The 27098-nt window shown below is 47.2% G+C and overlaps 1 protein-coding gene across 2 annotated transcripts in view; it reads right to left on the reverse strand.

Annotated features, from left to right (window-relative positions):
- LOC147881764 (uncharacterized) overlaps nucleotides 1-27098 on the reverse strand; it is a 131466-nt gene that overhangs the window by 72045 nt on the left and 32323 nt on the right. The window lies entirely within an intron of this gene.

Genomic DNA, 27098 nt, shown 5'->3' on the forward strand with positions numbered 1-27098 from the left:
CACCAATAACTTGTCCTGCAGTTGTACCCTGTGCACGACCTCTGCCTCCTCCTTGCTGGGGAGGGGTATTGCTGGCCGGATCTCATCCCCATTTACATAGTCCCACAAATTACGAGAAATCAGAATGTTGCGTACCATAAAACTCCAGAGGGAGTAGTTGGTACCATCCAGCTTATCCTCTTGTGAGAGACCACTGAACTAGAAATCATTCTGATTTTGTTGGGCCATGTCTGAGAAAGAAAATACAGCAAATGCAAATCTGAATTCCCTTGCTGGGAATGAAGTGCACAATTCCCAAAAAAATACAGCCAAACACTGGCTGAAAATGCAACTCAAATCTCTGTAATGTCTCTGTCAAATATCTGCCAGAGCATCCAATCTCTCCCAAAACCTGCCAAAAGTGCTTCAAAACACTTACAGAAAGGCAGTGTGAACTGAAACCTGCAAAATTGCTCTCCCAACACAAAAGCCCCAATTTGTGGCTTCAAATTGCAACTAGAAAGGGGCAAATGGTCTAAAAGCCCCAAATGTTGCACAAATTGCACTCTGCCTGCAAAAGCGCCAAATTTCACTGCAAAATTGCAGTGTGATTGCAAAAGCCCCAAATTTTTGCAATTCTCTGCAACAAATGCAAAGTATGTTCCCAAATACGGAATGCCTCAAATTCTTGCCAGATCTTAGCCAAACAATGGCTCTCTACGCAAATGCCTGTCACGAAACACCTTCCAGAGTCCTGCAAAGAAAAAATCTGCAAAAAGTACGGCCTCTTCAGATTGTACGGAACTGTCAGTATGAAATCCATACAATGTACGGCTGTACGGCTGCTGCTGCTGCTGCTGTACGGACGACAGTTGTGCGGCGCAGATGTACGACTGTACGGCGACGGGCTGACGCAGATGTACTGCCTGTATGGCAAATGCTGTACAGAATGTACAGCAAAGTACAGCGCTGACGCATAAATGTACGGCCAACGTTGTATGGACGTCGATGTATGGCACACTAACAGCCAATGTACGGACACATGGGTACGGAGAGTTGTATGGCCGGCGAAAGGTGGTGCCACAATACGGAAGGTGATGCTGCAAGTGTACGGACCTGGCAGCTTGTACGGACGACGACACTCTGCAGTACAAAGTACAGACTAGAGCAAGGTTGACGTGCAGTATGGACTGCTCACGGGAGCAGTGTACGGGCGCCGCTTCAGATCCGTACGTGTGTACGGCACTTATACGAAATTTGCAGCTTGGGCTGCGTGCGCAATTGTACGGAATGCGCTGGGAGCTGCACGCTTGGGAGTTGTACGGACGGGAGCTGAGAGCAGATGCGCGAGCTGGGAGCAGGTCCGGGAAGGAGAACTGCTTTGATACCAAATGTGAGTAGGAGAGTGACAGCTGAAAGCAATAGTTGCAATAGAAGAGTGTGATAGAACTGAAGAGTGGGATAGGTTTTGTCTAAGTGACAAAACCTTATCTTTCACTGACGGTAGTTAGTGAACTAACTGTGGTTAGGGGGAAAAACCTCTAAAATGAGGGAAAAGTGCCCCTAACCTACTTATTACATTACATTGGTCACTGCTGAATTATAACAATCATTCTAACAGAGGATCTCCCTGAATGTATCTTGCATCTAGAGTTTTGTGAAGAGGAAGACTTCATGTGAATGGACATTGAATCTTTTGGAAAAGACTTATAGTCTTCTAAGCTTTTCTTGCACCTTTTTTCCACTCTCTCTATTTTCCCCTCTTTTCTTTTATCAACGTATGCATGTTCCCTCTATGATGCCCAGATGCAGACACTGCCGGATATGTCCTCTATATCGAGGCCCACCACTTGTCAATTGTTCACCACACAGAATGTACCGGCTGCACTTCATCGATCACACAATCACAGAGCATAGGACCATGAGGGCCTTTGGGCTGAGAACTTTCCACATGGACAAAAGGTCCTAGCTCCGGTGCTAGCACAGATGTTCAATTGGGCTGTGTCACAGCTTCCCACCTGCTTGGAGCACCACCACTATTGTGCAAATACACAAAGCCGAACCCTATGGAGACTGGGAACTACCATATCCTCATGATTGGCCATACTCTAGCCAAGATTTATGGATCAGTTTCAGAGAGGGAGGTCAGCAGCCATGAAGAGGCTCGGGGGCAACAAGCACTAGGACAAGCAGGATTCTCAAGATAGCATTCTACCCTAGATCACATCTTCACTCTGAGGGCTATCATTGAGGAGGCGAGATCTAGACACTAGAAGGTCTACACATACTTTGTAGACTTTCAGAAGCTTTTGACACTGTCCCACGATCCCGCATGATCAGGACATGCCCCAGGTGGTCTATCGAATTGGGTCGAGAGTACGATCAGAGTGAAGCAAGGCTGCCCCCTTTCACCGACCCTTTTTGGGCTTTACATTGATGAGATCTGTTTCTTCATAGACCACCTAGGAGGCGAAGAATCACTACTGGCCGATCTCATGATACAGATATTGCTATACGCTAATGACATAGTTCTTATTTTATCCTCAGCAAAGGGGCTGCAAAGACATTTGGAGGCCCTAGAGGTGTTCTGCAAAGAGAGAGACCTGCCAGTCAACCTTGGGAAGACCAAGATTATGGTCTTCAGCACCTCACATGCAATGCTTTGTCGACTCAGCTTCACTTATCGAGATGATCCAATAGAGATAGTGCATTCCTACACATGTTTGATCGTGTCACTTGATCTTGGCCTCATCGACCACCTGAGATCTGCTAGTTCATATGATTGATCTGGGAAAAAAAACGTGATCTTGCCTCGATTAGAGTTTGGCTGGGTGCCCTCATCTTGCCTATATAACATGAGCAAATGCTCTTTGCTCCTGACATCCTCATGAATTAAAGCAGCTACAGATCTCTGGTCTAGGTGAGAAAGGAAACTGGAAAGGAGTCCCAAAGCATCCCTCAAGAGACAATGATAATGACCTTGGCTCTCATAATGCATAGGGCACCAGAAAGCACAATCTCCTCCGATTCAATCTCCCGTTCATCACATAAGTTACAGATACGACTCCCTGTAGGTATGCCCGCATCCCATCCTAAATCAATGCGATAAGACACAAAACTGCCCAATCTATATCCTCAACAAATGTGGGAGGTGGATTCTTGTATACCTTGGTGGATCAATAAATCCCTCCTTTGAAATCTGTAAGCAGATGCCAACTATTTCCTGAAATGTGTGGCTATATAAAGTCGTCAAGGATAACCTGGTTAACCTTGGGATATGTGAGCGAACTAAATGAACCTCAATGCTATATTGGAAAGCCGGTAATCTATCCATGTGGAGCCCCAAACCCTCAAACTGCCTGCATGTGTGCACATACAGACATCTCCAATCACCCTCAGCTATCACGGAGAAAGATAGGGCTTGCCACGCTAATATACATCATACTGAAGTGCAAGATCTATAACAGTCTTCACAGGACCCCTTTTCACTATGACACATGCAGCTCATGCACAACTTACACGAGGATAGGAGAGACGGTGCTTCAAGACACACTTTCAAGATCCACCGTCAAAGTGCTGGCTCTTCGATATGCTAGTGCAACCGACGGCCATGTATGCAGCACCCTTCTGGGGTTGTGATGTACCGATAGCAAAGTGGAGAAGATTTGAGCAGCTACAAGTGACTCTAAAATCTAGGATGATTTGGAGCAAGGCCTCGGTCCCGCATGAGATAGTACAGGCACGTTCATCATGGCACCACTACAGACTGATGCCATCTTTCAGACAGTGATACTCTCTGGGACATACCCCACTGGAGACTACCGAGGCTGGCCATCGAGCCATCCAGCTGACTAGCTAAGAGCGGGGCGGACACATGGTATGCACGTATATCCACATGGTTTTCCAAACACATGATTCACATGGATAGGCTCCCCTCCTTTCAGTACAGTATGGATGCACCCCTTGAGTCGATCCCACGAGATGATATTAACTGTATCATATGGTTAGATCTCCTCAACTCCACACATCTCTCAGGCTTCGGAGGTAGATTACGAGCTCCCCACCAAGACCCAATTCTACTACAACCACAACCTGAGTGTTTCGAAGGAGGGATTCATCATCAAACCCAGTATCTCGAGGACAGAGGAGTCTCACATCCACTAAGGATAGCTATTGGACAAATGCGGGTTTCTTCCCATCAACTGAGGATTGAGACAAGGAGAACAACGTATACCCAGAGAGCAACGGACCTACATGGTATGCACATTAGGAGTGATTGAGACAGAGGAGCACTTTCTCTGTACCTGCCCAACTTGCTACGAGATCCAGGGCGATACCACTGTCTCTATCAAGATGAGAGTGGCTTCGGCCCACTATCACGATTGATCCACTTCCATGACCAGGTGTTGCATTGGGCTCTATCTACTTGGTATGAGCTAACACAGGGAGACCCGGCTACGACAGATCCGAGAGCAACAGGAGTCGACTAGACCACAGGATACATACGCTAACTAGACACAACGGCGAGTCACAATTTCTATGCAGTTGAGTCAGCTCTAGGACACAGTGGGGTGCAGGAAGAGGAGCTATTGAGAGAGGGTTGCAGAGTCCACCCACGATACGGAGAAAACCAGAGACACTCTTTTGAGCTCAAACCTATAACAACTTTCCTCGTCAGACCGCCAGAGACGAGGGGTCACTCCGGACATAGCCCTGTTTGGGTTCAAAGATCAAAGAGACCACATCCCCCTCCGGCACCACAGCATGAGACAACCCAATAGATGCAAATCCGAGACATTTTCACCGCTCATAGACAGGTCACCACAATGCCGGCTTTCGGATTCTCAGTTCCAACTCTATCTCTCAATCGACTTCAAATAGGACATGATATGTTTTATACTTGATTTTGCTTGAGCTATTGAGCTCTTTATTTTAGCATAGTACACAGCAAGGGTCTTAGCACGCCCTTTGTAGCTTGTATGAGTTTTTTCCCCTTTTGGTGTACTTTGTACTTTGTTCCATAGGCCCGCGAAGTCTCTCTCTCTCTCTCTCTCTGTCTCTCTCTCTCTCTCTCTCTCTCTCTCTCTTCCCCCCCCAGCTGACCACTAATATGTGCCTTCCATATCTCTGCCACTATGCCAAGCCATAGGGAGACCCCCCCCATACTTGCACGCATCCATATCCACTTTGACCATACCGTTGAACCACTGTACATGAGTCACTTACCCAGGGGGCTCCCGACTCTACTTGGAGATGATGTAGACCTCACCAGCGCCTCTGACATCCTTGTCTCTGTAGTACGTAATGTTGCTACCAAATCATTTCCCACGACCCGACCCATGCGGGTCCGAGATGGGAAGATGCCCCAAAACCCTTGGTTTGATGACAAGTGCAAAGAGGAGAGCCCAGTTGAAACAGGAGCAGGCTCTGGGTCATCTGACACCACCCAAGACACAAAGGATCTTTTGACAATTTACACATCTTAAGAGGCGGGCCTTCCTCACACAGAATGGACGAGATTGTCAGATCTTTTCGAGGAGGAGACCAAACCACTAGATGGGGATTTCTATCGGAGGGGAAGCCACATATGCCCATCACCGATCCAAACACACGTATGCATGTTCCTTTTATGATGTCCAGCTGCACACACGACCGGATATGTCCTCTATGCCCAAGCCCACTACTTGCCACTTGTTTGCCAGTCCGAGTAGCACTTCACAGATTACACAATCAAACAGCGCAAGACCATGAGGGCCTATGGACCGAGCACTTTGCACATGGACAGGAGATCCTAGCACCAATCGTAGCACAGATGTTCAATCCGGCTGTGCGCCACGGTTTTCCACCTACTTGGAGCACTACCACTATTCTACCGATACACAAAGCCAAAGACCCTATGGAGACTTGGAACTACCGTACCCTCATGATCGCCCATACTCCGGCCAAGATGTAACGATCACTTTTAGACAAGGAGCTCAACAGCCACATAGAGGCTTAGGGGCAACGGGCACTAGGGCAGGCAGAATTCCAGAGACAACACTCTACCCTAGACCACATTTTCAATCTGAGGACTATCATTGAGGAGGCGAGGCCCAAACACCAAAAGGTCTACACATGCTTTGTAGACTTTCAGAAGGCTTTTGACTCTATCCCACAGTCCCGCAAGATAAGGAGCTACAAATTCCAGAGACACTGATATGGGGGGTGATGAGCCTGTATGAGTCAGTCAATGGCAAGGTTCGCCCCCAGGGTGACTATCGGATTGGGTCGAGAGCACGCCCCCTCTCACCGACCCTCTTGGGGCTTTACATTGATGAGATCACTTCCTTCATAGACCGCCTGGGAGGCGAAGGATCACTACTAGCCAATCTCATGATACAGATATTGCTATATGCAAATGACATAGTCCTTATCCCATCCTCATCACTGGGGCTGCAGAGACACTTGGAGGCCCTAGAGGTGTTCTGCAAAGAGAGAGACCGGACAGTCAACCTTGGGAAGACCAAGTTTATGGTCTTCAACACCTCACATCTAGTGATCCGTCGACTCAACTTCAATTATCAAGACAAGCCAGTAGAGATAGCGCGGTCTCACACCTATTTAGGAGCAGTCTTCACAAGACCTCTTTTCACTATCACACCTGCAGCCCATGCACGACTCACACGGGGGCGCGGTGCTCTGGCCAGATTGGAGAGACAGTGCTTCTAGGAACACTTTCAGGATCCACCGACGACAAGGGAATGGTATAAGAAATTTGATACCTTCATGAAGTCCCAAGGTTTCAGGAGAAGTGATGTCGATCACTGCTCATATACCAAAAGGGCTGCAAATGGCAGCTTAATCATTCTCATTTTATATGTGGATGACATGCTTATTGCTGGTAAGGCTCGTAAGGAGCTTGATGACCTTAAGAAGAGATTGCATGAGGCCTTTGATATGAAGGACCTTGGTGATGCAAATCACATACTGGGCATGCGGATACGGAGAGACAGGGGACAGCGTTTGTTGTATTTGTCTCAGACCGAGTATATTGGCAAAGTATTGCATAGGTTTCATATGGAGGGGGGGAAGACCCTTAGTTCTCCATTGCCTCCATATGTGAAACTCAGTGCAATGGATAGCCCACAGTCAGATGCTGATAGGGCTGAAATGGCCAAGATTCCGTATGCTTCAGCTTGTGGCAGTCTCATGTATGCCATGGTTGCTACCAGACCTGATATTGCGTTTGCAGTGGGAGTGGTTAGCAGGTATATGGCAAATCCAGGCAAGAAGCTTTGGAATGCAGTGAAAGGTATCATGAGATACTTGAAGGGCACACAGGAGTTGTGCATATGCTTTGGCAAGCAGGATGCAAAGGTGCATGGTTATGTGGATTCAGATTATGCTGGTCATCCAGATAACCGGAAGTCTACTACCGGTTATGTTTATACATTCACTGGAGGTGCAGTGTCATGGGTATCAAGGCTGCAGCAGTGCAGCCTTGTCTACCACGGAAGCTGAATATATTGCAGCCACAGAGGCATGCAAGGAGGCCTTATGGCTATCTCGGCTAGTGGGAGGCTTGGGCATTACAGGTGATATTCCATTGTTGCATTGTGACAGTCAGAGTGCTATTCAGTTGGCACACAATCCTGTCTTTCATGCAAAGACGAAGCACATTGATGTGAAGTATCACTTCATCAGAGAGGTGATAGATGATAAGCTGATTCAGCTTGTCAAGATTCACACGGATGACAATCCAGCAGATTTGTTGACAAAAGGCTTGCCTGCAGAGCGGTTTGCATACTGCCGACAGTTGATGGATATAGGTTGAGCCTCATTTGGCCATGTACTCCATTGTGTATATGCTGTATTTTTCTCATTTATTTTTACTTGAGGGCATATTGCCTTTAAGTGGGAGGTTGTTGGGGTAAAGGCATTATGGCCACCCCAGTACAGTTAGTACACTTAAGTACAGTTAGTACTTTTATTGCTAAGTACACTAAGTACGGTGTACTTAGTGTTGTAACCTTATCCATTGATATAAAAGGTTGACTGTGTGCTTGGGGAGGTACATACATACTTCATTATCCCCACACTCTCGTGTCTACTGTGTGTCGGTGTGTTCTCTCTTTCTCTCTCACTCCCACCTCTCATCTTCCAGACAATTACTTTCACTCACACAGTCCGGGACTTACTCCAGTGGAGACTACCAAGGATCGCTCTAGAGTCATCCACACGACTAGCTGAGAGCAGGACGGACACATGGTATGCACTTATATCCACATGGTTTGCCATACATGGGATTCAGATGGGCAGGTTCCCTCCCTTGCAGTACAGTTTGGATGCACCCCCTGAGTCGATTCCACGAGATGAGATTAACCGTATCATACAGTTAGCCCTCCTCCAGCTACATACATCTCGGGCTGGGGGGGAGACCAAGAGCTTCCCATCAAGACCCAATTCTACACGGCCATTTCCAAAGAGTCTTAGAGGACGGCTTCATCATCAGACCCCAATATCTTGAGGACAAGAGAGTCTCACACGTACAGAGGATCCCCATTGGGCAGATGCGGATTTCATCTCATCAGTTGAGGATTGAGACAAAGAGAGCAACATGTATACCCAGGATCTGCATGTTATGCACAGTAGGAGAGATTGAGACAAAGGAGCACTTTCTCTGCACCTTCCAAGCCTACTACGAAATCCAAGGGCGATACCACTGCCTTTATCAAGATGGGACTCCGAGGGAGTGGGTTCGGCCCGCTATCGTGATTGATCCACTTCCATGACCACATCTGCATTGGGCTCTATCTACTTGAGATGTGCCGCCACAGGGAGACCTTGCTACGATAGATCAGGGAGCAGCAAGAGGAGACCAGACCACAAGATACACAGGCTGACCAGACACAACCGCATGTCATAGATTTCTATGCATTTGAGTCAGCTCCAGGACACAATGGGATGGAGGAGGAGTTAGCTGATATGCAAGCGGTATGGATTATTGAGAGAGGACTGTAGAGGTTACCCGTGACACGACGAGCGAGCAGAGCACACTTGATTGAGGCCCGACCTCTCACAGCTTTCCTTAAAGGAGATTACCCGAGACAGGGGGTCACTCTTAACATAGCTTAGCGGGTTTAGAGATCGAGGAGACCACGCCCTCCTCTACCACCACAACGTGAGACGGCCAGACAAACGCAGATCCGAGATATCTTCGCCGCTCATAGACGAGCCATCACAATGTCGGGTTTTGGATTCTGAGTTCCAATTCCACTTTCAGCACTCTCCTTCCCACTTCAGATAGCACATGATATGACATGACATGACATGATATGATCCGACATGTTTTGCTTGAGCTATTGAGCTCTTTTTATTTCAGCATAGTATAGTACTTAGCAAGGGCCTTAGCGCGCCCTTTGCTCCAACCCTTTGTGGCTTGTATGATTTTTGACCCTTTTTTATGTTTCCCGCAGTTTGTCCCTCAGGCCCGTGAGGCCTCCCACAGATGTTAATATATCTTTCTCTCTCTCTTTCTCTCTCTCATGGACACTGGGAACTACCGCATTCTTATGATTGGCCACACTTTGGCTAAGATATATGTGTTGGTACTAGAGAGGAAGATCAGTAGCCACACAAAGGGTCATGAGCAGCGAGCACTTGGGCAAGTTTTTAGAGACAGCAATCCACCCTGGACCACATTTTCACCCTGATGGCTATTATTGAGGAGGTGAAGTCGAGGCGTCAGAAAGTCTACACTTGCTTCGTAGACTTTCGTAAGGCATTTGATACTGTCTCATGCTCTCGCCTGATCAGAGGTTACAAGAGTTGCAGCTCCCAAAGATCATGATTTGGGGGGGTCACTAGTCTATATGAGTCCGTCAGAGGGAGGGTACGTGCCCCAGGAGGCATATCAGACAGGGTTGAAGACAATATCGGAGTAAAACAAGGTTGCCCCCTATCATCGACTCTTTTCGGACCCTATATCGATGAGATCACTTCTTTTGTCGATCGCCTAGGCGGAGAGGGTTCGCTTCTAGCTGACTTGATGGTGCCGATATTGTTGTACGCCGATGACATAGTCCTCATATCCTCCTCAGCAAAGGGCCTGCAGAAACATCTAGAGGCTCTGGAGATGTTCTGCAAAGAGAGAAAGAAAGAAAGAAAGAAAGATGTATTAACATCCGCGGGAGGCCTCGCGGACCTATGGGACAAAAGTGCAGAAACAAAGTAAACTCATACAAGCCATAGTGGGCTGGAGCGAAGGGCTCGCTAAGGCCCTCGCTGAGTACTAGAAAACACATAAATTGAAATACTAATGTAGTACATCATATCAAATCAGGCCAAAAAAGCCAAATAGTGTCTAACATGAGTGAGGCATGTCGAGCGCTCAGGGCTAATGGTCCAAGAACATGATCTGGCTCCATGTATCCAAGCTCCGTGATAGCTCTCTGGTGTGACACAAAGAGCTCTCGTATTTGCATCTATCGATGTTGTCTAGCACTATGGTGGGGGGCGTGGTATCCTCGATCTTTGGATCCAATGGGCTATGTTGTAATACCACGTCTCTGTCGGTCGCCTCTGAGAAGAGCTGAGATAGGTCTAACCTCAATCGTGTGTGCTTTGGTCTCCTGTCGCATGTGAGATCCCCGTGACCCTCGTCCAATAGTGGTGTTGTGTCGACTCCCTCTACTGCCTCATCTGTCTCTCATGTCAATTAGCTCCTCCTCCTCTACTCCCAAGTGCCATGGAGTTGACTTAAATGCATAGAAGTCGGTGACCTGCCTCTGCACTCAGACCACCTAAGTGTCCTGTGACATGGTGGTCGCACCCTGCTGTTCTCTGACCCATCACAGTAGTCTCTCTCTGAGTCTTCGCATCTCCATTAGGTAGAGCCCAATACAGACCTGATCCTGGAAGTGGATCGGTCGCAAGAGTGGGCCAAACCCATGTCCCTCCTGAAAAAGGCAATGGTAGCACCCTCGGATCTCGTAGTAGGCGGGACATATACAAAGAAAGTGCTCCTCGGTCTTAACCTGACCCATCGTGCATAGCGTACAAGTCCGCTGCTCTCTGGGTATGCCTGCAGCTCTCCCTGCCTCAATCCTCAACTGATGGGAGGAGACTCGCATCTGTCCAATGGCAATCCTCAGTGCATGTGAGACTCCTCTGTCCTCAAGATACTGGGGTCTGATGATGAGGCCATCCTCCGATACTCTCAAGAAATGGTCATGGAGGTCTAACCGCATGATGTGGTTAATCTCATCTCATGAAATCAGCTCGGGGGCTGCATCCATGCTATACTAAAAAGGAGGGAGCCTATCCATCTGAATGCCATGACTGGCGAACCAAGCAGAGACGCATGCATACCATGCTGTACCAAACCCACTCTCTGCCAGTCGGATAGAGGATTCCAATGCCAGTCTCAATAGCCTCTCACGAGGCAGATCCTAGACTCTATGGAGGAAGGTCACTAAAAGGTGGCATCAATCTGAAGAGGGGTCATAGGAAACTTTGGCTGTACTATCTGATGGGGGACTGAAGGCTTACTACGAATCATCCTGGATCCCATGATTATCTGTAGACGCTCAAATCTCTTCCACTCTGCTGCTGAAATATCACACCCCCAGAACGGTGCTGCATACATGGCAGTTGGTCTCACTAGGGTGTCGAAAAGCCAGCACTTCGTCGGTGGGTCCTTGAAGTGCGCCTGGAAACACTGTCGCTCTAAACGGGCCAGAGCACCATATCCTCGTGTGAGGCGTGCTTGGGCTGCATGAATCATCGTGAAAGCTGGCCCAGTGAAAACTGCAGCCAAGTATGTGTAGGACTGCACAATCTCTACTAGCTGACCTCGTTAAGTGAAGCTATGTCGATGGAGCACTGGGTATGAGGTGTTGAAGATCATAACCTTGGTCTTCCCAAGGTTAACTGTCAGATCTCTCTCTGTGCAGAACTCCTCGAGGGCCTCCAGATGTCTCTATAAACCCTCAGTTGAGGACGACAAGAGGACTATGTCATCCGCATATAGTAGTATTGGTACCAACAAATCAGCGACCCCTCGCCTCCCTGGTGGTCTATGAAGGATGTGATCTCATCAATGTAGAGGCCGAAGAAAGTCGGTGAGAGAGGGCATCCCTGTTTCACCCCAATCGTGCTCTCCACCCAGCCTAATAGGCCTCCTAGGGCGCGAACTCGTCCCCTAACGGACTCATATAGGCTCATCACCCCCCAAATCAGAACCTCTGGGATCTGCATCTCCTGGAGTCTCCTGATCATGTGGGATCGCGGGACAGTACCGAAAGCCTTCCGAAAGTCTACAAAGCAGGCATAGACTTTCTGATGCCTCGACCTCGCTTTCTCAATGATAACCCTAAGTGTGAAGATATGGTCTAGGGTGGAATGTTGTCTCCGAAATCCTGCCTGTCCTAGGGCACGCTGCCCATGTGCCTCTGTGTGACTGTTGATCTCTCTCTCTAGTACAAATCCATAGATCTTGGCTAGAGTGTGGCAAATCATGAGAGTGCGGTAATTCCCAGTGTCCATGGGGTCACCTACCTTGTGTATTGGGACGATGGTGGTAGTGCTCCAGGAGGGTGAAAAGCCGTGGCATATGGCGTGGTTGAACATCTGTGCTAGGATCGGGGCCAAACCTCGTGCCCGTGTGCAAAATGCTCTGTCCGTAGCCCCTCATGATCCTGTGGTCTCCGGTTATGTAGCCGACGGAGTGCCGCCCGCACATTCTATGCAGTGAACAAGTGACAAATGACGGGTTTGGGCATAACGAACATATCAAGTGGTGCCTGCATCGGAACATCATAGAGAGAGCATGCGTATGTGTGCCAAACACCCGGGTCTATGATGGGGATAGGTAGCTTCCTCTCCGATAGGAGCCCCCATCCAACAGTAGGATCCCCTCCTCTGAACGAACTAATCATCTCGTCCATCCTATGGGTGAGGAAAGCCCGCCGCTTGCGGCATGTCAACCGTCGTGAGATCCTCTGTGCCTCAGGTGGTGTCAAGTGGCCAAGGGCTTGCTCACGTGTGAGGTGAGCTCTCATCTCTCTGCACTGATCATCATACCAGGGGTTCTGAGGCATCTTTCCTACTGAAACGCGCCCACGCCGAGTCGTAAGAAAAGATCTGATAGCTGCGTCCATGACCACTGTGGCAAGGGTGTCTGATGCATGGGTTGTAAGATTTGGGGAGAGAGAGAGCAAGAGAGTGAGCTGAGAGCTGAAAGCTTGAGAGCTTAGTTGCAATAGAAGAGTGTAAGTGTGATACAACTGAAAGAGTGAGATAAGGTTTTGTCCTAGTGACAAAACCTTAGTAGTCACTGACCATAGTTACTGGACTAACTGCAGTTAGGAGGAAAAACCTCTTAAAGAGGGAAAAGTGCCCCTAACTAGCTTATTAAATTACATTGGTCACTACTGAATTATAACTATAATTCTAACACCCCCCTGCAGTGCCAATGTCATGTACAAGGATGATTAATCACCAAACGGATATAAGTTCAGGGCACTGCGAAATGCCTCAAACTTTTCACGTGGTAGTGCTTTGGTGAAAATATCTGCAACATTGTCATGTGTGGACACAAAGATCATACTGATCTCTCCTGCATGTAACTTCTCTCTTACGTAGTGATAGAGAACCTCAATGTGTTTCGTGCGAGCATGAAACACTGGATTCTTTGCCACTGCAATGGCACTCTGACTATCAGTGAGAATTGGAGAAGGACCCTCCAATGACAGATGAAGATCAGCAAATAGACGACGCAGCCAGACACATTCAACTGTTGCTATGAAAGCTGCCCTGTACTCAGCTTCACATGATGAGGTAGCCACTGTAGATTGTTTCTTGCTCAGCCAGGAAATGCAAGCTTTACCCAAAAAGAAACAATTGCCACTAGTGGACTGCCTAGTGTCATAATCACCAGCCCAATCTGAATCACTGTATGCATGCATCTGCAAGTCACCCCCCCGCGGAAAGAACACGCCAAAAGACTTCGTGCCCTGCAAATAACGAAAGATGCGCTTAACTGCCTGTCAATGCATAGTTTTTGGGCTGTGCATATACCTGCTCACCTGAGATACTGCAAACTGAATATCAGGTCTAGTGTTGCAGAGATAAATGAGGCATCCAACAGCCTGACTGTAAAATGTGGCATCAACTGATTCTCCTGCATCATGCATTGTGAGTTTCAGCCCTGGCTCCATGGGAGTGGCTATGGGCTTACAATCATGCATGTTAAATCTATCCAAGAGTTTCTACACATACTTGCACTGAGCTGAGACATAACAGTGCCACGTCTCTCTTGAGAGAACTGGATCCCCAAATAAAAGTGAAGCAGCCCCAAATCTGACATGTTAAAGTTGGTCTGCAAATCAGCTTTGAAATATGCAATATTATCTTCATTGGACCCTGTGAGCAGTAAGTCATCGACATAAAGAATGACGACTAAAATTTCCCCCCCATCCTTCTTGATGTAGAGGGTGCTCTCAGTAGGACTATTGTGCAGCCCCTTGCTGGTCAAAAAGGCATGAATCTTGCAATACCATGCACGAGGGGCCTGTTTCAGCCTATACAAAGCTTTATTTAGCTTGCATACCTGAAGTGCATTTGCTGTAATTTCAAAGCCTGGAGGTTGTTTGACATAAACCGCTTCCAACAAGTCTCCGTTAAGGAAGGCTGTTTTAATGTCCAACTAATGAACATTCCACTCAAAATGTGCAGCCATTGCAATAACAGATCGGATGGTGGTCATCCAAGATGTAGGAGCAAAAGTCTCCTCATAATCTATGCCCTTTTTTTGAGCATAGCCTTTGGCAACCAGCCTTGCCTTGTATCTGTCAATGGAGCCATCTGGCTTCCGTTTCACCTTGAAAACCCATCGTGTACCAATGGCATGTTTACCTGGTGGCAAGTCTACGACAGCCCGAGTCTGATTTTTCTAAATGGACTGCAATTCATCGTGCATGGCATTCATCCAATGCACATTGTCCTTTGCTTCTTCGAATGTTGCAGGCTCCTCCTCATCGAGAAGAGTACCTGCATATGCTGATTCCACTGAATTAGCACCTTCCATGTGCCTTACTGCACTGCGAGTCCTGCCAGGTAATGGAGCATCAACCTTACTCTCCCTGAGAGTCTGTAACAGCCAGTTTGGGACTGTTTTTGCTGCATATATGTCTGTAATTTCTTGCTGAACCACCTATTCCACTGCCTGTGGAGGTGGCAAGACATCCTGTGGCTGAACTGGAGCATCGGGAGGTGGCTGTAAATTCTGATTTGCATCAGAAATATCAGCGGGGGAACCCAAGGCAATGGGTAGTAACCCCTCAGAAACATCCTCTGAAGAAGAAGGCATATGAAATTCAGCCTAAGTGTGAGCTGAATTTTCTGCAAATATCACATCTCTACTAACAATGATCTTGCATGTAGCAAGATTGTAGAGACGGTACCCCTTGCTTTCTGCACTGTACCCAACAAATATGCACTTAATTGCCTTATCTGACAACTTATGCCAAAATTCAACTGGCACATGAGCATATGCAAGGCATCCAAAGACACGGAAATGATCCACTGAAGGCTTTCTCCCATTCCAGACTTCATAGGGAGTTTTTGTTTCCAAAGCCTTAGTGGGAGCCTGATTTAAGATGTAGTTGGCACACATTAGACCTTCAAGCCAGAATTTGTGAGGCATGTGTTTGCTTTTAAGCATACATCTGTCCATCTCCATAAGAGTTCTATTTTTCCTCTCAACTTTGCCATTTTGCTAAGGGGTCAGCCTCACTGTGAGCTGATGCACAATACCGTTGCCTTTCAGAAAAGCATCAAAATCTACAGACAAGTATTTTCCACCTCTATCTGTGCGCAATGTCTGTATCTTGAGTCCAGTTTCATTTTCAACCATGGCTGAAAAGTGTTTAAACACCATGAACACTTCTGATTTGCGTTTCAGCCCAAAGACCCCAAGTGAAATTGAAGTAATCATCAATAAAAGTAACAAAGTAGAGATGACCACCCAATGATGGAGTCCTCATGGGACCACAGACATCACTGTGTATAAGCTGTAATTTTCGAACAGCTTTAACTGAACCATCCTTTTTGAAGGGGAATCTGTGCATCTTGCCTAAAATGCACCCTTCACAGGCATGTGGAGGAGGTATCTCAAGAGGCGGCAATGCATCAACCATAGAGTGCTTCTGAAGTGTCATCAAGCTGTTGTAACGCATGTGGCCATATCTGGCATGCCATAACTCTGCATTCTGCATGGCAGCAGTAGGAGTAGAAACTGCAAGAGCATGGGCTGCTCTTTTCTCAAAAAGATCAAGCTGAAAAAGCCCACGCAACAGAGTACCAGATAATCTCAACGCATAATCATTTTCCCTGTCTCGGACAGCACATTTATCATCCTCAAAGATGACCTGAAATCCAGCCCTGTTAAGAGTGGACATTGAAAGGAGATTCTTGGTGATACCAGGCACATACAAGACATCTGAAAGTCTGAAAACTGAGCCATCAATGGTGGTAAGCTCAACTTCTCCTGTACCACGTACTGAATATGGCAACTTGTTGGCACAAGTGACTTTCTTACCAACGGGAGGTGGATGCAAGGAAGTAAAGAGACACTTTTTAGAAGTGATATGCTTGGAGGCACTGCTGTCAAAATACCAAGTATTCAGTGTTTCATTGACACTGAAAGCTGATGCATCCGTGGAAGGATCATAACTGCAAGTCAAAAAGGCATATGTATCATCATTACAAGTGGCTGTACTATCCCGAGCATCTGGAGCAGCCAGCCTAGAATCTCAAATGCAAGATAAAAAGGCATAATCCTGTCCAACAAAGTTGGCTGCAGCATCCCCACTGTCAGATGCATAAGGAGCTGAATCTGAAACAGCCATACCGGAGCTGTTTTTCTTCTCTTTTGCGAGCCTTTTCCTGCATTCTGCAATGTGATGACCTGGCTTTTTGCAGTAATGACAAAAACCCTTCTTCCTGGGCTTACTTGCTTCATTCTCAGCCTTTTGTGAAAGCTGTCCTGACCCACTGGAAGGCTGATTTACTGATGCCTTTGCCTGTCCCTTTGTTTTTTACTTGAACTTTGAGAGCATAGCTTGTTCACCTACACGTGAAGCCAAGTTTTTCCTGGTCTGCTCTTCCTGAAGCAAAAGTCCTATCAATTCATGAAAAGTGAGAGGATTTGCACCCCCCCTCAATGTCCCTTTGTTTTTGACTTGAACTTTGAGAGCTTAGCTTGTTCACCTACACGTGAAGCCAAGTTTTTCCTGGTCTGCTCTTCCTGAAGCAAAAGTCCTATCAATTCATGAAAAGTGAGAGGATTTGCACCCCCCCTCAATGATAAGTTCAGCGAGGTATGAAAGCTAAGATAAGACTCAGGGAGAGAATTCAAAGTGGTGGTAATCTTCTCTGAATCAGGAATAATCTCATCAATGTTCAATAATTGCTCTCTGAGATCCTGTAGCTTTGTGAGGTGGACTGACATGGAGTCACCCTCTTCCATATGTGTATTACTTAACTCTCTTTTCAAGAAAGATACCCTTGCATCATTCCGGGCTGCATACATGCTTTCTAAGATATCCCACGCTGCCTTTGAGGTCTTACACGACCAAATATGCAGAATGATAAATCTTTTCACTGAAAGAGAGATGCATAACAAAGCTAAGACATCCCGTGAATCCCATCTCTTCTGCTCTGGAGTAGTGGCTATAGCTGCACCAACAACTTGTCCTACAGCTGCACCCTGTGCACGACCTCTTCCACCTCCTTGCTGGGGAGGGGTATTAGGTGCTATACCTGCTGGTCGGATCTCACTCCCATTCACATAATCCCATAAATTGCGAAAAATCAAAACATTGCATACCATCAAACTCCAGAGGGAGTAGTTGGTACCATCCAACTTGTCTTCTTGTGAAAGACCACCGAAGTGGAAATCATTCTAATTTTGCTGGGCCATATCTGAGAAAGAGATTTTAGCAGATACAAAACTGAATTCCCTTACTGGGAATGAAATGCACAACTCCCAAAAAACACAGCCAAGCACTGGCTGTAAATGCAACTCAGATTTCTGCACTTGCACTGTCAGAAATCTGCCCAAGCATCAAAAACTCTCCAGAATCTGCCAAAAGTGCTGCAAAACACTTCAAGAAAGGCAGTATGAACTGAAATCTCCAAAATTGCTCTCCCAACACAAAAGCCCCAAAATAGTATTGGTAAGCTGAAAGGAAAGCAAAGAGTGGACACAAACTCAGAATACTTGCATTATGGAATGAAGAAGAGTGAGGTCCTTAAGTAGGCACCTCATACATGCTCACTGACATCACTGATGACTTCAGAGCTCCAAAATCATCTCCTCAATCTGCTCCTAGAATACTTGCATTATGGAATGAAGAAGAGTGAGGTCCTTAAGTAGGCACCTCATACATGCTCACTGACATCACTGATGACTTCAGAGCTCCACAATCATCTCCTCAATCTGCTCCTAGATTCTCTCAATCATCCTATGTGGCTCTCCACCACCTAACTATGCTTATGAGCACCTAACTGTGCCTCTAGCACTCACACATAGAAACCAAGGTGTGCCTGAGGCATACACCTTGAGATATCCCATCAAACCCCCCCTGAAGGGAATGCCTCAGGCTATGTCAAGGATACATCTAGTCTCATAGTTTCTCATGCCATCTCATGGTGGTCAAGGATAAATCTATGGCTAGGTTCTCATGCTAGCAAGGGTTCCCTTGGGTGTAAGGTAAACAAAAGGGATACAAAAAAACCTTCCAATGGTTATCTCCCCTGCATGTACATGCACACAATGTCTGCAGGAGGTACCATGGAGTAAAACATACACATGGCCTACATCATAAGGTGACCAGAGGAATTTACAAAACACACAAAAACACAATAGTTTATTTCATTCATTTTGGAGGACTATCCAGGCTGAGTACCTTGACATAAAAAGAGAGATCTCGAGCATACATAGAGATGATTTAAAATGCATAATCTTCATGGGATGCCTCATCTTGTGAAGGCTCTTCAACTGAAAGTAGATTTGCATTTTCTGTCTTTGCTTTGGCTCTGCAAAACTTCTCATTATGGTTGTTCTTGCCACAGTGCTTGCATGGATTAATTTTGAAGCAGTCGTTTGAAAGATGATTTGTCTTTCCACAGTGATTACAAGGGGTATACTTGCTCTTCTGGACTTTTACAGCATAAACAGTGTCATTGCCTTTCCTGAGCTCCATATGCCTTTCTTCTTCTTGGAGAGCAGAGATAATACCTTCAAGATTAGGATTAGAAAGATTTTTCAAAGTGCTAACTATGTGATCATAATCTTCAGGCATACTCTTAAGTAACACTCCCATAGCATCATCTGGAGTAATAGGAGAGTTGATAGAAGCAAGTTGAGTCATAAGACTCCACATATAGTTGACATGAGCTGCCAAAGTAGTACCACTAGCCATCTTCAATTCAAAGAAAGAGATTTTAAGTGATAGTTTAGAGATGTGAGAGCTAGCACCAAAAATCATGTCAAGCTTCTGCCAAGCTTCTGAAGGAGACTCCAAGTCAGAGATATGGTGAATATAATCATCTCCTAAAGCAAGAGCAATGATACCATATGCTTTTTCTTCTCTAGCTGGATCCCTTGCCGGTCGTGTCAGAGTTGAGGATTCTCCAGCATTAGAGGCCGTAGAAGAAGCGGTAGGAGTAGGTTTGACAAGTCTCCATAGGTTCTCCCTCATCAATGCAAATTTCACCTTCATCTGCCATGTGTGGAAGCCCTTTCCATTGAACTTCTCTAGATTCAATAGGGTAGCCATGAGAGGGTCTAACCCAGATATTGGGCAGTGTCTTTCTCTCTTACAAGGCAAAAAATAACTGAAAAACATCCAAAATATGAGCACTTGATGTAGCAAAGACTAGTGACCAATATTCAATAAATGATGCTTCTTCTTACATGCTTCATAGAAGTGGCTAAAATGAATACTTTCCAATCAAAACCAGGTCTAGCAATTCAAAACAAAACTGAAGCCACACTTGTACTGAAGTTATTGAAAGATTCAAAAAACCAGAAATGCTAGAGTAGCATTTTATGTAGCATCATCTTCAAAAACTTGTCCAAAACTGTCAAAACCAAAAGGCTGAACTTGGAGGGCTTGTAGCTCACTCTTCAAAGCAAGGAAAAGAGGGCTTTCTGAAGCAAAAGAAAGCTCATATACCAGAGAGGGTCCAGCACAGAGGTTGGATGAAATGGTGCGCACTTTTGCCCGGGGGAGTTGCTACAGGCTGAACCTAAGTTTTGACGATTTCTCCCTCGTTACTGAACCTAACTATGCTTATGGGCACCTAACTGTGCCTCTAGCACTCACACATAGAAACCAAGGTGTGCCTGAGGCATACACCTTGAGATATCCCATCAAATAGGCCTGAATTGCAACCAGAAAGGGGCAAATTGATCAAAAGCCCCAAATGTTGCAAGAATCGCGCTCTGTCTGCAAAAGCCCCAAATTTCACTGCGAAATTGCAGTGTAATCACAAAATCCCCAAATTTCTGCAAGAAATTGTACTGCAAAACTGAAAGCCCCAAATTTCGAGCTTGAAATTGCAACCAGAAAGGGGCAAAAGCACAGAAAGCCCCAAATTTTGCAATTTCAGCAGAAAGCCCCAAATTTTTGGGCACCATCGATGATAGCATGGCTAAGTCAAACTCAATGTTGTTGTTACCCCCCACCCACCAAAAAAAAAAAAAACAAGAGTGTCTTAAGGTAAGACACGTGTCTTAAGTGTCTTAAGTGTCTTACGATAAGACACGAGTGTCTTAACAACCATGCCGTATAGATTGTACGGACGACGAACGATTGGAGCAGGAAGCTGTTGGGCTGGTGTTGGAGGCGAATGTGCAGCAGGAGCTGAAGGGAGCAAGGAGCACGGAGCTCTTGAACCTGCTCTGATACCAAATGTAAGATTTGGGGAGAGAGAGAGCAAGAGAGTGAGCTGAGAGCTGAAAGCTTGAGAGCTTAGTTGCAATAGAAGAGTGTAAGTGTGATACAACTGAAAGAGTGAGATAAGGTTTTGTCCTAGTGACAAAACCTTAGTAGTCACTAACCATAGTTAGTGGACTAACTGCAGTTAGGGGGAAAAACCTCTTAAAGAGGGAAAAGTGCCCCTAACTAGCTTATTAAATTACATTGGTCACTGCTGAATTATATCTATAATTCTAACATGGATGAGGTCTACCTCGTCCCCAAGTAGTAAACCTGGGAGCTCCTGTGCCAAAAGGCTCACGTGAATGGGGCCAAGGGTCCGATCAAAGTGGACCTGTACACAAGTGGGAGTGGGGGGGGCTCTCCATGTGACTGGCGTAGTGGTGGAAATACTGAAGGATAGGTATGAGTGGTCAGCACCTAGCGGGGGAGGGGGCACAACGAAGTCGTGTACCCATGAGGTGAAGGATAGGGGACCGAGTATGTAATCCACTGTACTAGTACCTCCACCATGCGGGAAACAAGTGAACCCACTAGATAATGGCCATCTCTGTAGGCAATTATATATGATTAGGTCATGGATAGCCCCCAGGTCAAGATGCCAGCTGCATCCCGTCACGTGTGATGCATCCGCTAAGTGTCTCACTGCCCCAAGCTCTGCAGTGTCTAGTTCTGGTACTATGAGAAAATCTGATGTAAAGTCAAGTAAGGCCCACTTGCCTGTCACCTGTGCGTGCATAGAAGTCACCAAGAAGGAGGCTGTCTCCTAGTCTAGAGAACTCAATGAGATCATCATGTATCGTCTCATATGGGTTGTGTCCCTTCGTAGTGACTGCATGTGCATAAGGTGATGTATCTGGTGGAAAGTAGCACACTGCCATGTAGATTGGTCGGGCATCAGGTATCTGGACACGGACCCACATATGTCGCGCATGTTCCTCTCTCCGAACCACTGAAATGAGGGGTCTCAAATGTGGTCTGAAGAGGATGGCCACTCCTCCTAAGCCACGCACTCCACTGTCTCCTCTCATTTCCTTCCGCTGAGCTGACTCCCATGTATATCCTGCCACAGTGAGCAGTCCTCTCTCTGGACTCTCATGTGTCTCGGTGTAAAAGATCATGTCTTCGAGAATCCTCCTGGGTCAGACCAGAGTGTGCCATTACAGTTCCACACTGCCATCTTGAGTTCATTATGTGCAGTCATCCCATTGGTCCGACACCGTCATAACTCCCCATCTTCCTTCTCTTCCCTGGCTGGTCTCTCGCGGATAATGCCTTTACCATCTCTATATACAGCCCATTTTCCTGCCTCCTTTGCTGCCATTACCCGTACCATTCCCTCCCTTCTGTGCTCCTGCTGTAGGAGGGTTAGATCATCATCCAAATATATCCTGGTCCCTTTCAAAGCTGCTCTCATGCTCATAATGGTGGACCTATCCATGGCATTCCGGAATTTCAGTACCAAGGGTCTCATTGGTGTTTCAGCTTTACCTACTCTCCAGGCTGTCTCGCATGTGAGATTAACCCCCATTTTAGTGAACACAACTTGGGCATCTGCCATTGGGGTGTCTCCCACCATCAAGCCCCTTACAAGCACATTCAAGACCTTGCTGGATCTCCTTTTCTCTTCCTCTAGAGTCTCAGAGATAAACTCCTTCTTGGGTGCAATTGATCCCTTTTTAACCACTTCTGTCCATTCAAGCATTTCTTCTTTCCCTTTATTGAGTTGTTGTGTGATCTCAGCATGTTTCCCAATCATCGTGGCCTGCATGGCCTCCATCTCTTTTTTGAGAGCTGCATTCTCTGTTCTGAGTATTTCCATGGCTTTACAACTTCCCTCTGAAGGCATTTGCATCTAGGCTGTCTATTTTTTCAATTAGCACGAGACATATTTTGTTGAGGCATGTGAGCACTTCAGTGGTACCTTTGTGGGCTGTCCCATTCAAGAGGGCTGTCAGAGCAGATTCCAAGGCTTGTTTTCCCCAAATGTCCTCCACACACCCTCATGTAGGTATAGTGCAAAATAGATTTGAAGACCTTGTAGAGCTTGTAGAGAAATATTGATCTTACATTCTTGCACAGGACCCTCCCCTTTTACCCTTGATTGTGGGCCTTTCTTGATCTTGGTGTGTTGCAGGTCGCCTGTAGCTGATGCGGAGCTGTGGAGCTAGGCCATGAGGGCCTGTTGGAGCCTCGAGTGGGGCCAATGGACTGCAGGGATACCCAGTACTAGCCTAAGGCTAGCAGCAGGCTTGAGGGCAGCTGAGCAGCAGGCGCATCTGCTCGCCACTGCTGGGACCGCTGGTGCAGCTGTTCGTGGCCTAAGGCAGCAGCTCAGCTGCTGTATGGCCGAGCCTAGAGGCCTGCGGTAGGCCTAGAGTCCCCGCCCACATGAACAGCAGGTGCGGCAGCAGCAGCAGCAGAGGAGGTGACGGGCAGCAAAGGATGGCGGACGGGAGGTGACGGGCAGAAGAGGAGATACGACAGCAGGGGGGGTTGGCACGACAGCAGGGGGGTTGCAGGGGGGCTGGTGCGACAGCAGAGAGAGGGCTGAGGGAGGGGGAGGGGCTAGGGAGGCAGAGGGGCTGAGAGGCTAGGGAGGCGGAGAGGCTAGAAAGGCAGAGGGGCTGAGCGGCTAGGGGCGGAGGGGCTGACAGGCTAGGGGCCGAGGGGCTAGGGACGGAGGGGCTGAGAGGCTAGGGGTGGAGAGGCTAGAGGGGGGGAGAGAGAGAGAGAGAGAGACTTGACGGTTAACCTTGGGAAAACCAAGGTTATGATCTTCAAAAGCTCGCGAGGAGTGTCCCGTCGCCAAAGCTTCACAAGCCATGACGAGCCTGTGGAGATAGTGCAATCTTACACATATTTGGGGATATTGTTCACCGGACCAGGTTTCACAATGGTCCATGCGGGTACGAGACGATTCATACGAGGACGGGGTGCTCTAGCCCGACTAGAGAGGCAATGCTTCCAAGTACACTTCCAGGACCCTCCAACGAAAGGTTGGCTTTTTGACATGCTGGTGAGACTGACTACCCTGTATGCAGCACCTTTTTGGGGGAGTGATATTTCAGCGACAGAGTAGCGGAGATTTGAGAGACTACAAGTGTCTATGGGATCCACGATGATTCGGAGTAAACCCACAGTCCCCCAATAGATTATACAGGCAGAGTTCACGATGACCCCTCTCCACGTTGATGCCATCTGTCTGACGTTGACGTTCATCAACAAAGTCTGGGCCTTACCCCAGTGGAGATTACCGAGGTCATCATTAGAGTCATCCAAGCGACTAGTAGAGAGCAATGTTGATACGGCATGGTATGCACGGATATCGACATGGTTTGGTAGTCATGGCATTCAGATGGACAGACTTCCCCCCTTTCAGTGCAGTCTGGATGCACCACCGGAGATGATCCCACGAGAAGAGATCAACCGTATTATATGGTTGGATCTCCTCCAGCTCCATACATCTAGGGCTTGGAGGGAGAGGAGTTCTCCACCAAGATCCAAATCTACCATGACCACTTCCTGAGGGTCTCAAAGCACGGTCTTGTAATCAAACCTCAGTATCCCGAGGACAGGAGAGTCTCACATGCACTAAGGGTTGCCATCAGTCAGTTGCGAGTCTCATCACATCAGCTACGAATTGAGGTAGGGAGAGCTACCGGCATACCCAAAGGAGGACTTGCACACTATGCCAGATGGAGGAGATCGAGACGAAGAAGCATTTTCTATGTGTCTGCCTAGTCTATTATGAAATCCGAGGACGATATCACTGCCTCTTTCAAGAGGTACATGGCTTTGGTCTACTTACATGGCTGATCCATTTTCATGCCACCCTCATGCTATTTTGCTACCTTTTTTATATTTTGTACTAGTATAGCATTTTAATGCTCAACAAGGGCCTTAGTGGGCCCTTTGCCCCGGCCCACAGTGGTCTGTATGAGTTACTTGATTCCGTACTTTGTCATACTTTGTCCCATAGGCCCGTGAGGCCTCTTGTGGATCTCTCTCTCTCTCTCTCTCTCTCTCTCTCTCTCTCTCTCACATTGAGGAGGCGAGGTCTATCATTGAGGAGGCAAGGTCGAGACGCCAGAAAGTCTACGCTTGTTTTGTAGACTTTTGGAAGGGAAAACCTTCGACACTGTCCCGCGATCCCGCATGATCAGGAGACTACAGGACATGCAGATTCAAGAGGTTTTGATCTAGGGAGTGGTGACTCTATACGGGTCCGTCAAAGGAAGAGTTCGTGTCCCAGGAGGCCTATCAGACTGGGTTGAGAGCACAATCGGGGTAAAGCAAGGATGCCCTCTCTCACCGACGCTCTTCGGGCTCTACATTGATGAGATTACATCTTTCATTGACCGTCTAGGAGGTGAGGGAGCACAACTAGCTGACTTGATGATACAGATTCTACTATACGCGGATGAAATAGTCCTCTTGTCATCTTCAGCAGAGGGACTACACAGACATCTAGATGTCCTAGAGGTGTTTTGCAAAGAGAGAGATCTCATGGTTAACCTTGCAGAGAGAGAGACCTGATGGTTAACCTCTTACACAGTGCTTCTATATGACTCCGTCAAAGGGAGAGTTCGCATCCCAGGAGGCCTATCAGACTGAGTTGAGAGCACAATCGGGGTAAAGCAAGGATGCCCTCTCTCACCGACTCTCTTCAGGCTCTACATTGATGAGATTACATCTTTCACTGACCGTCTAGGAGGCGAGGGAGCACAACTAGCTAACTTGATGATACAGATTCTACTATACGCGGATGAAATAGTCCTCCTGTCATCTTCAGCAGAGGGACTACAGAGACATCTAGATGTCCTAGAGGTGTTTTTGCAGAGAGAGAGATCTCATGGTTAACCTTGCAGAGAGAGAGCCCTACTGGTTAACCTCTTACACAGTGCTTCACCGACATAGTTTTACATACCAGAGTCAACCAATGGAGATTGTGCAGTCCTACACATATTTGGGTGCAATTTTCACAGGGCCAGTTTTCACGATGACCCATGTAGCCAAAGCAAGACTCACACGAGGGCACGGTGCTTTGGCCCGACTAGAGCAACAGTGCTTCTAGACACACTTCCAAGATCCACCAACGAAGTGTTGGCTTTTCAACACTCGAGTGAGGCCAACTGCCATGTATGCGGCACCTTTTTTGGGATGTGATCTTTCAACAGCAAAATGGAGGAGATTTGAGCGACTACAGATGATCATGGGCTCTGGGATGATTATGGGCTCTAGGAGGAGATTTGAGCCGCGCGCTGATCTTTATTTTGGTTTTGCTAGCCATTTTTTGGATTGTGTTTAAACTTTAGGGTTAGATCCTAGCAGGGTTGTTTCAGTGTTGTAGCCATGTCCTTCCATCCCAGCCAATCCTCCAACATCTCCATCATCTAGAACTTCGACCCAAGGTCAAAGAGAATTGGAGTCCACTCCTCTCCTATGCCCGTAAAGTTGAAACCTCACAACAGGCAAGTGAAGCTACCCAATGGCCTCCTTCAAGGACAGCAAGATCAAGACTGAGTCCCCAAAGAGAGAGGATACTCTTCCAGTATCTCAATGTAGCTCCAGGGGCCTAGGCGCCTCGTGGAAATGACAGGCTTGAGTGGGGCTTGTGCCTTGGCGATAGACATAGAGGAGCTAAATCTAGGGAAGATAGCAAGCCCATTGCCAATGGGCAAGGTACCTATGCGTTGGATTCATCCAAGCATTCAAGTTATACCTATTGAGATATCGAGCTCCACTCATGATATGCCAGGGTGACCGTTGTGCATTTATGTCACCGACTTGTTAGCTGCAGATGCAGTTGGTACACCGCCCATGAATAATAGCTGGATGACAGCTATCTTTATGTACTCTAGTTAGTGGCTCAGTTAGTATGCCACCTAGGTTAGTTGAGTTTGGTTTGAGACCCACATATAGGGTTCACCTATTCCTTTTGTACTAAGAGAGAGTCCTTTTGGCTTTCACAACTAAGAAGAGGAAAACTGTTTTCAGCCTCCACCTTTGTGTGTGTTCCCCCATTATGTATGTGAGAAAGCTGCAAGTGAGACTCCTTACTTCTCTCCCACTCTCTTCACATGGTATCAGACCTCGGTTCGTGGTAAGGAGCTCAAGAAAGCAAACCAA

Source organism: Dipteris shenzhenensis, chromosome 30 (genome assembly GCF_047967505.1).
Source record: "Dipteris shenzhenensis isolate YYH24624 ecotype China chromosome 30, Dip_SZ_1.0, whole genome shotgun sequence".
Taxonomy (NCBI): domain Eukaryota; kingdom Viridiplantae; phylum Streptophyta; class Polypodiopsida; order Gleicheniales; family Dipteridaceae; genus Dipteris; species Dipteris shenzhenensis.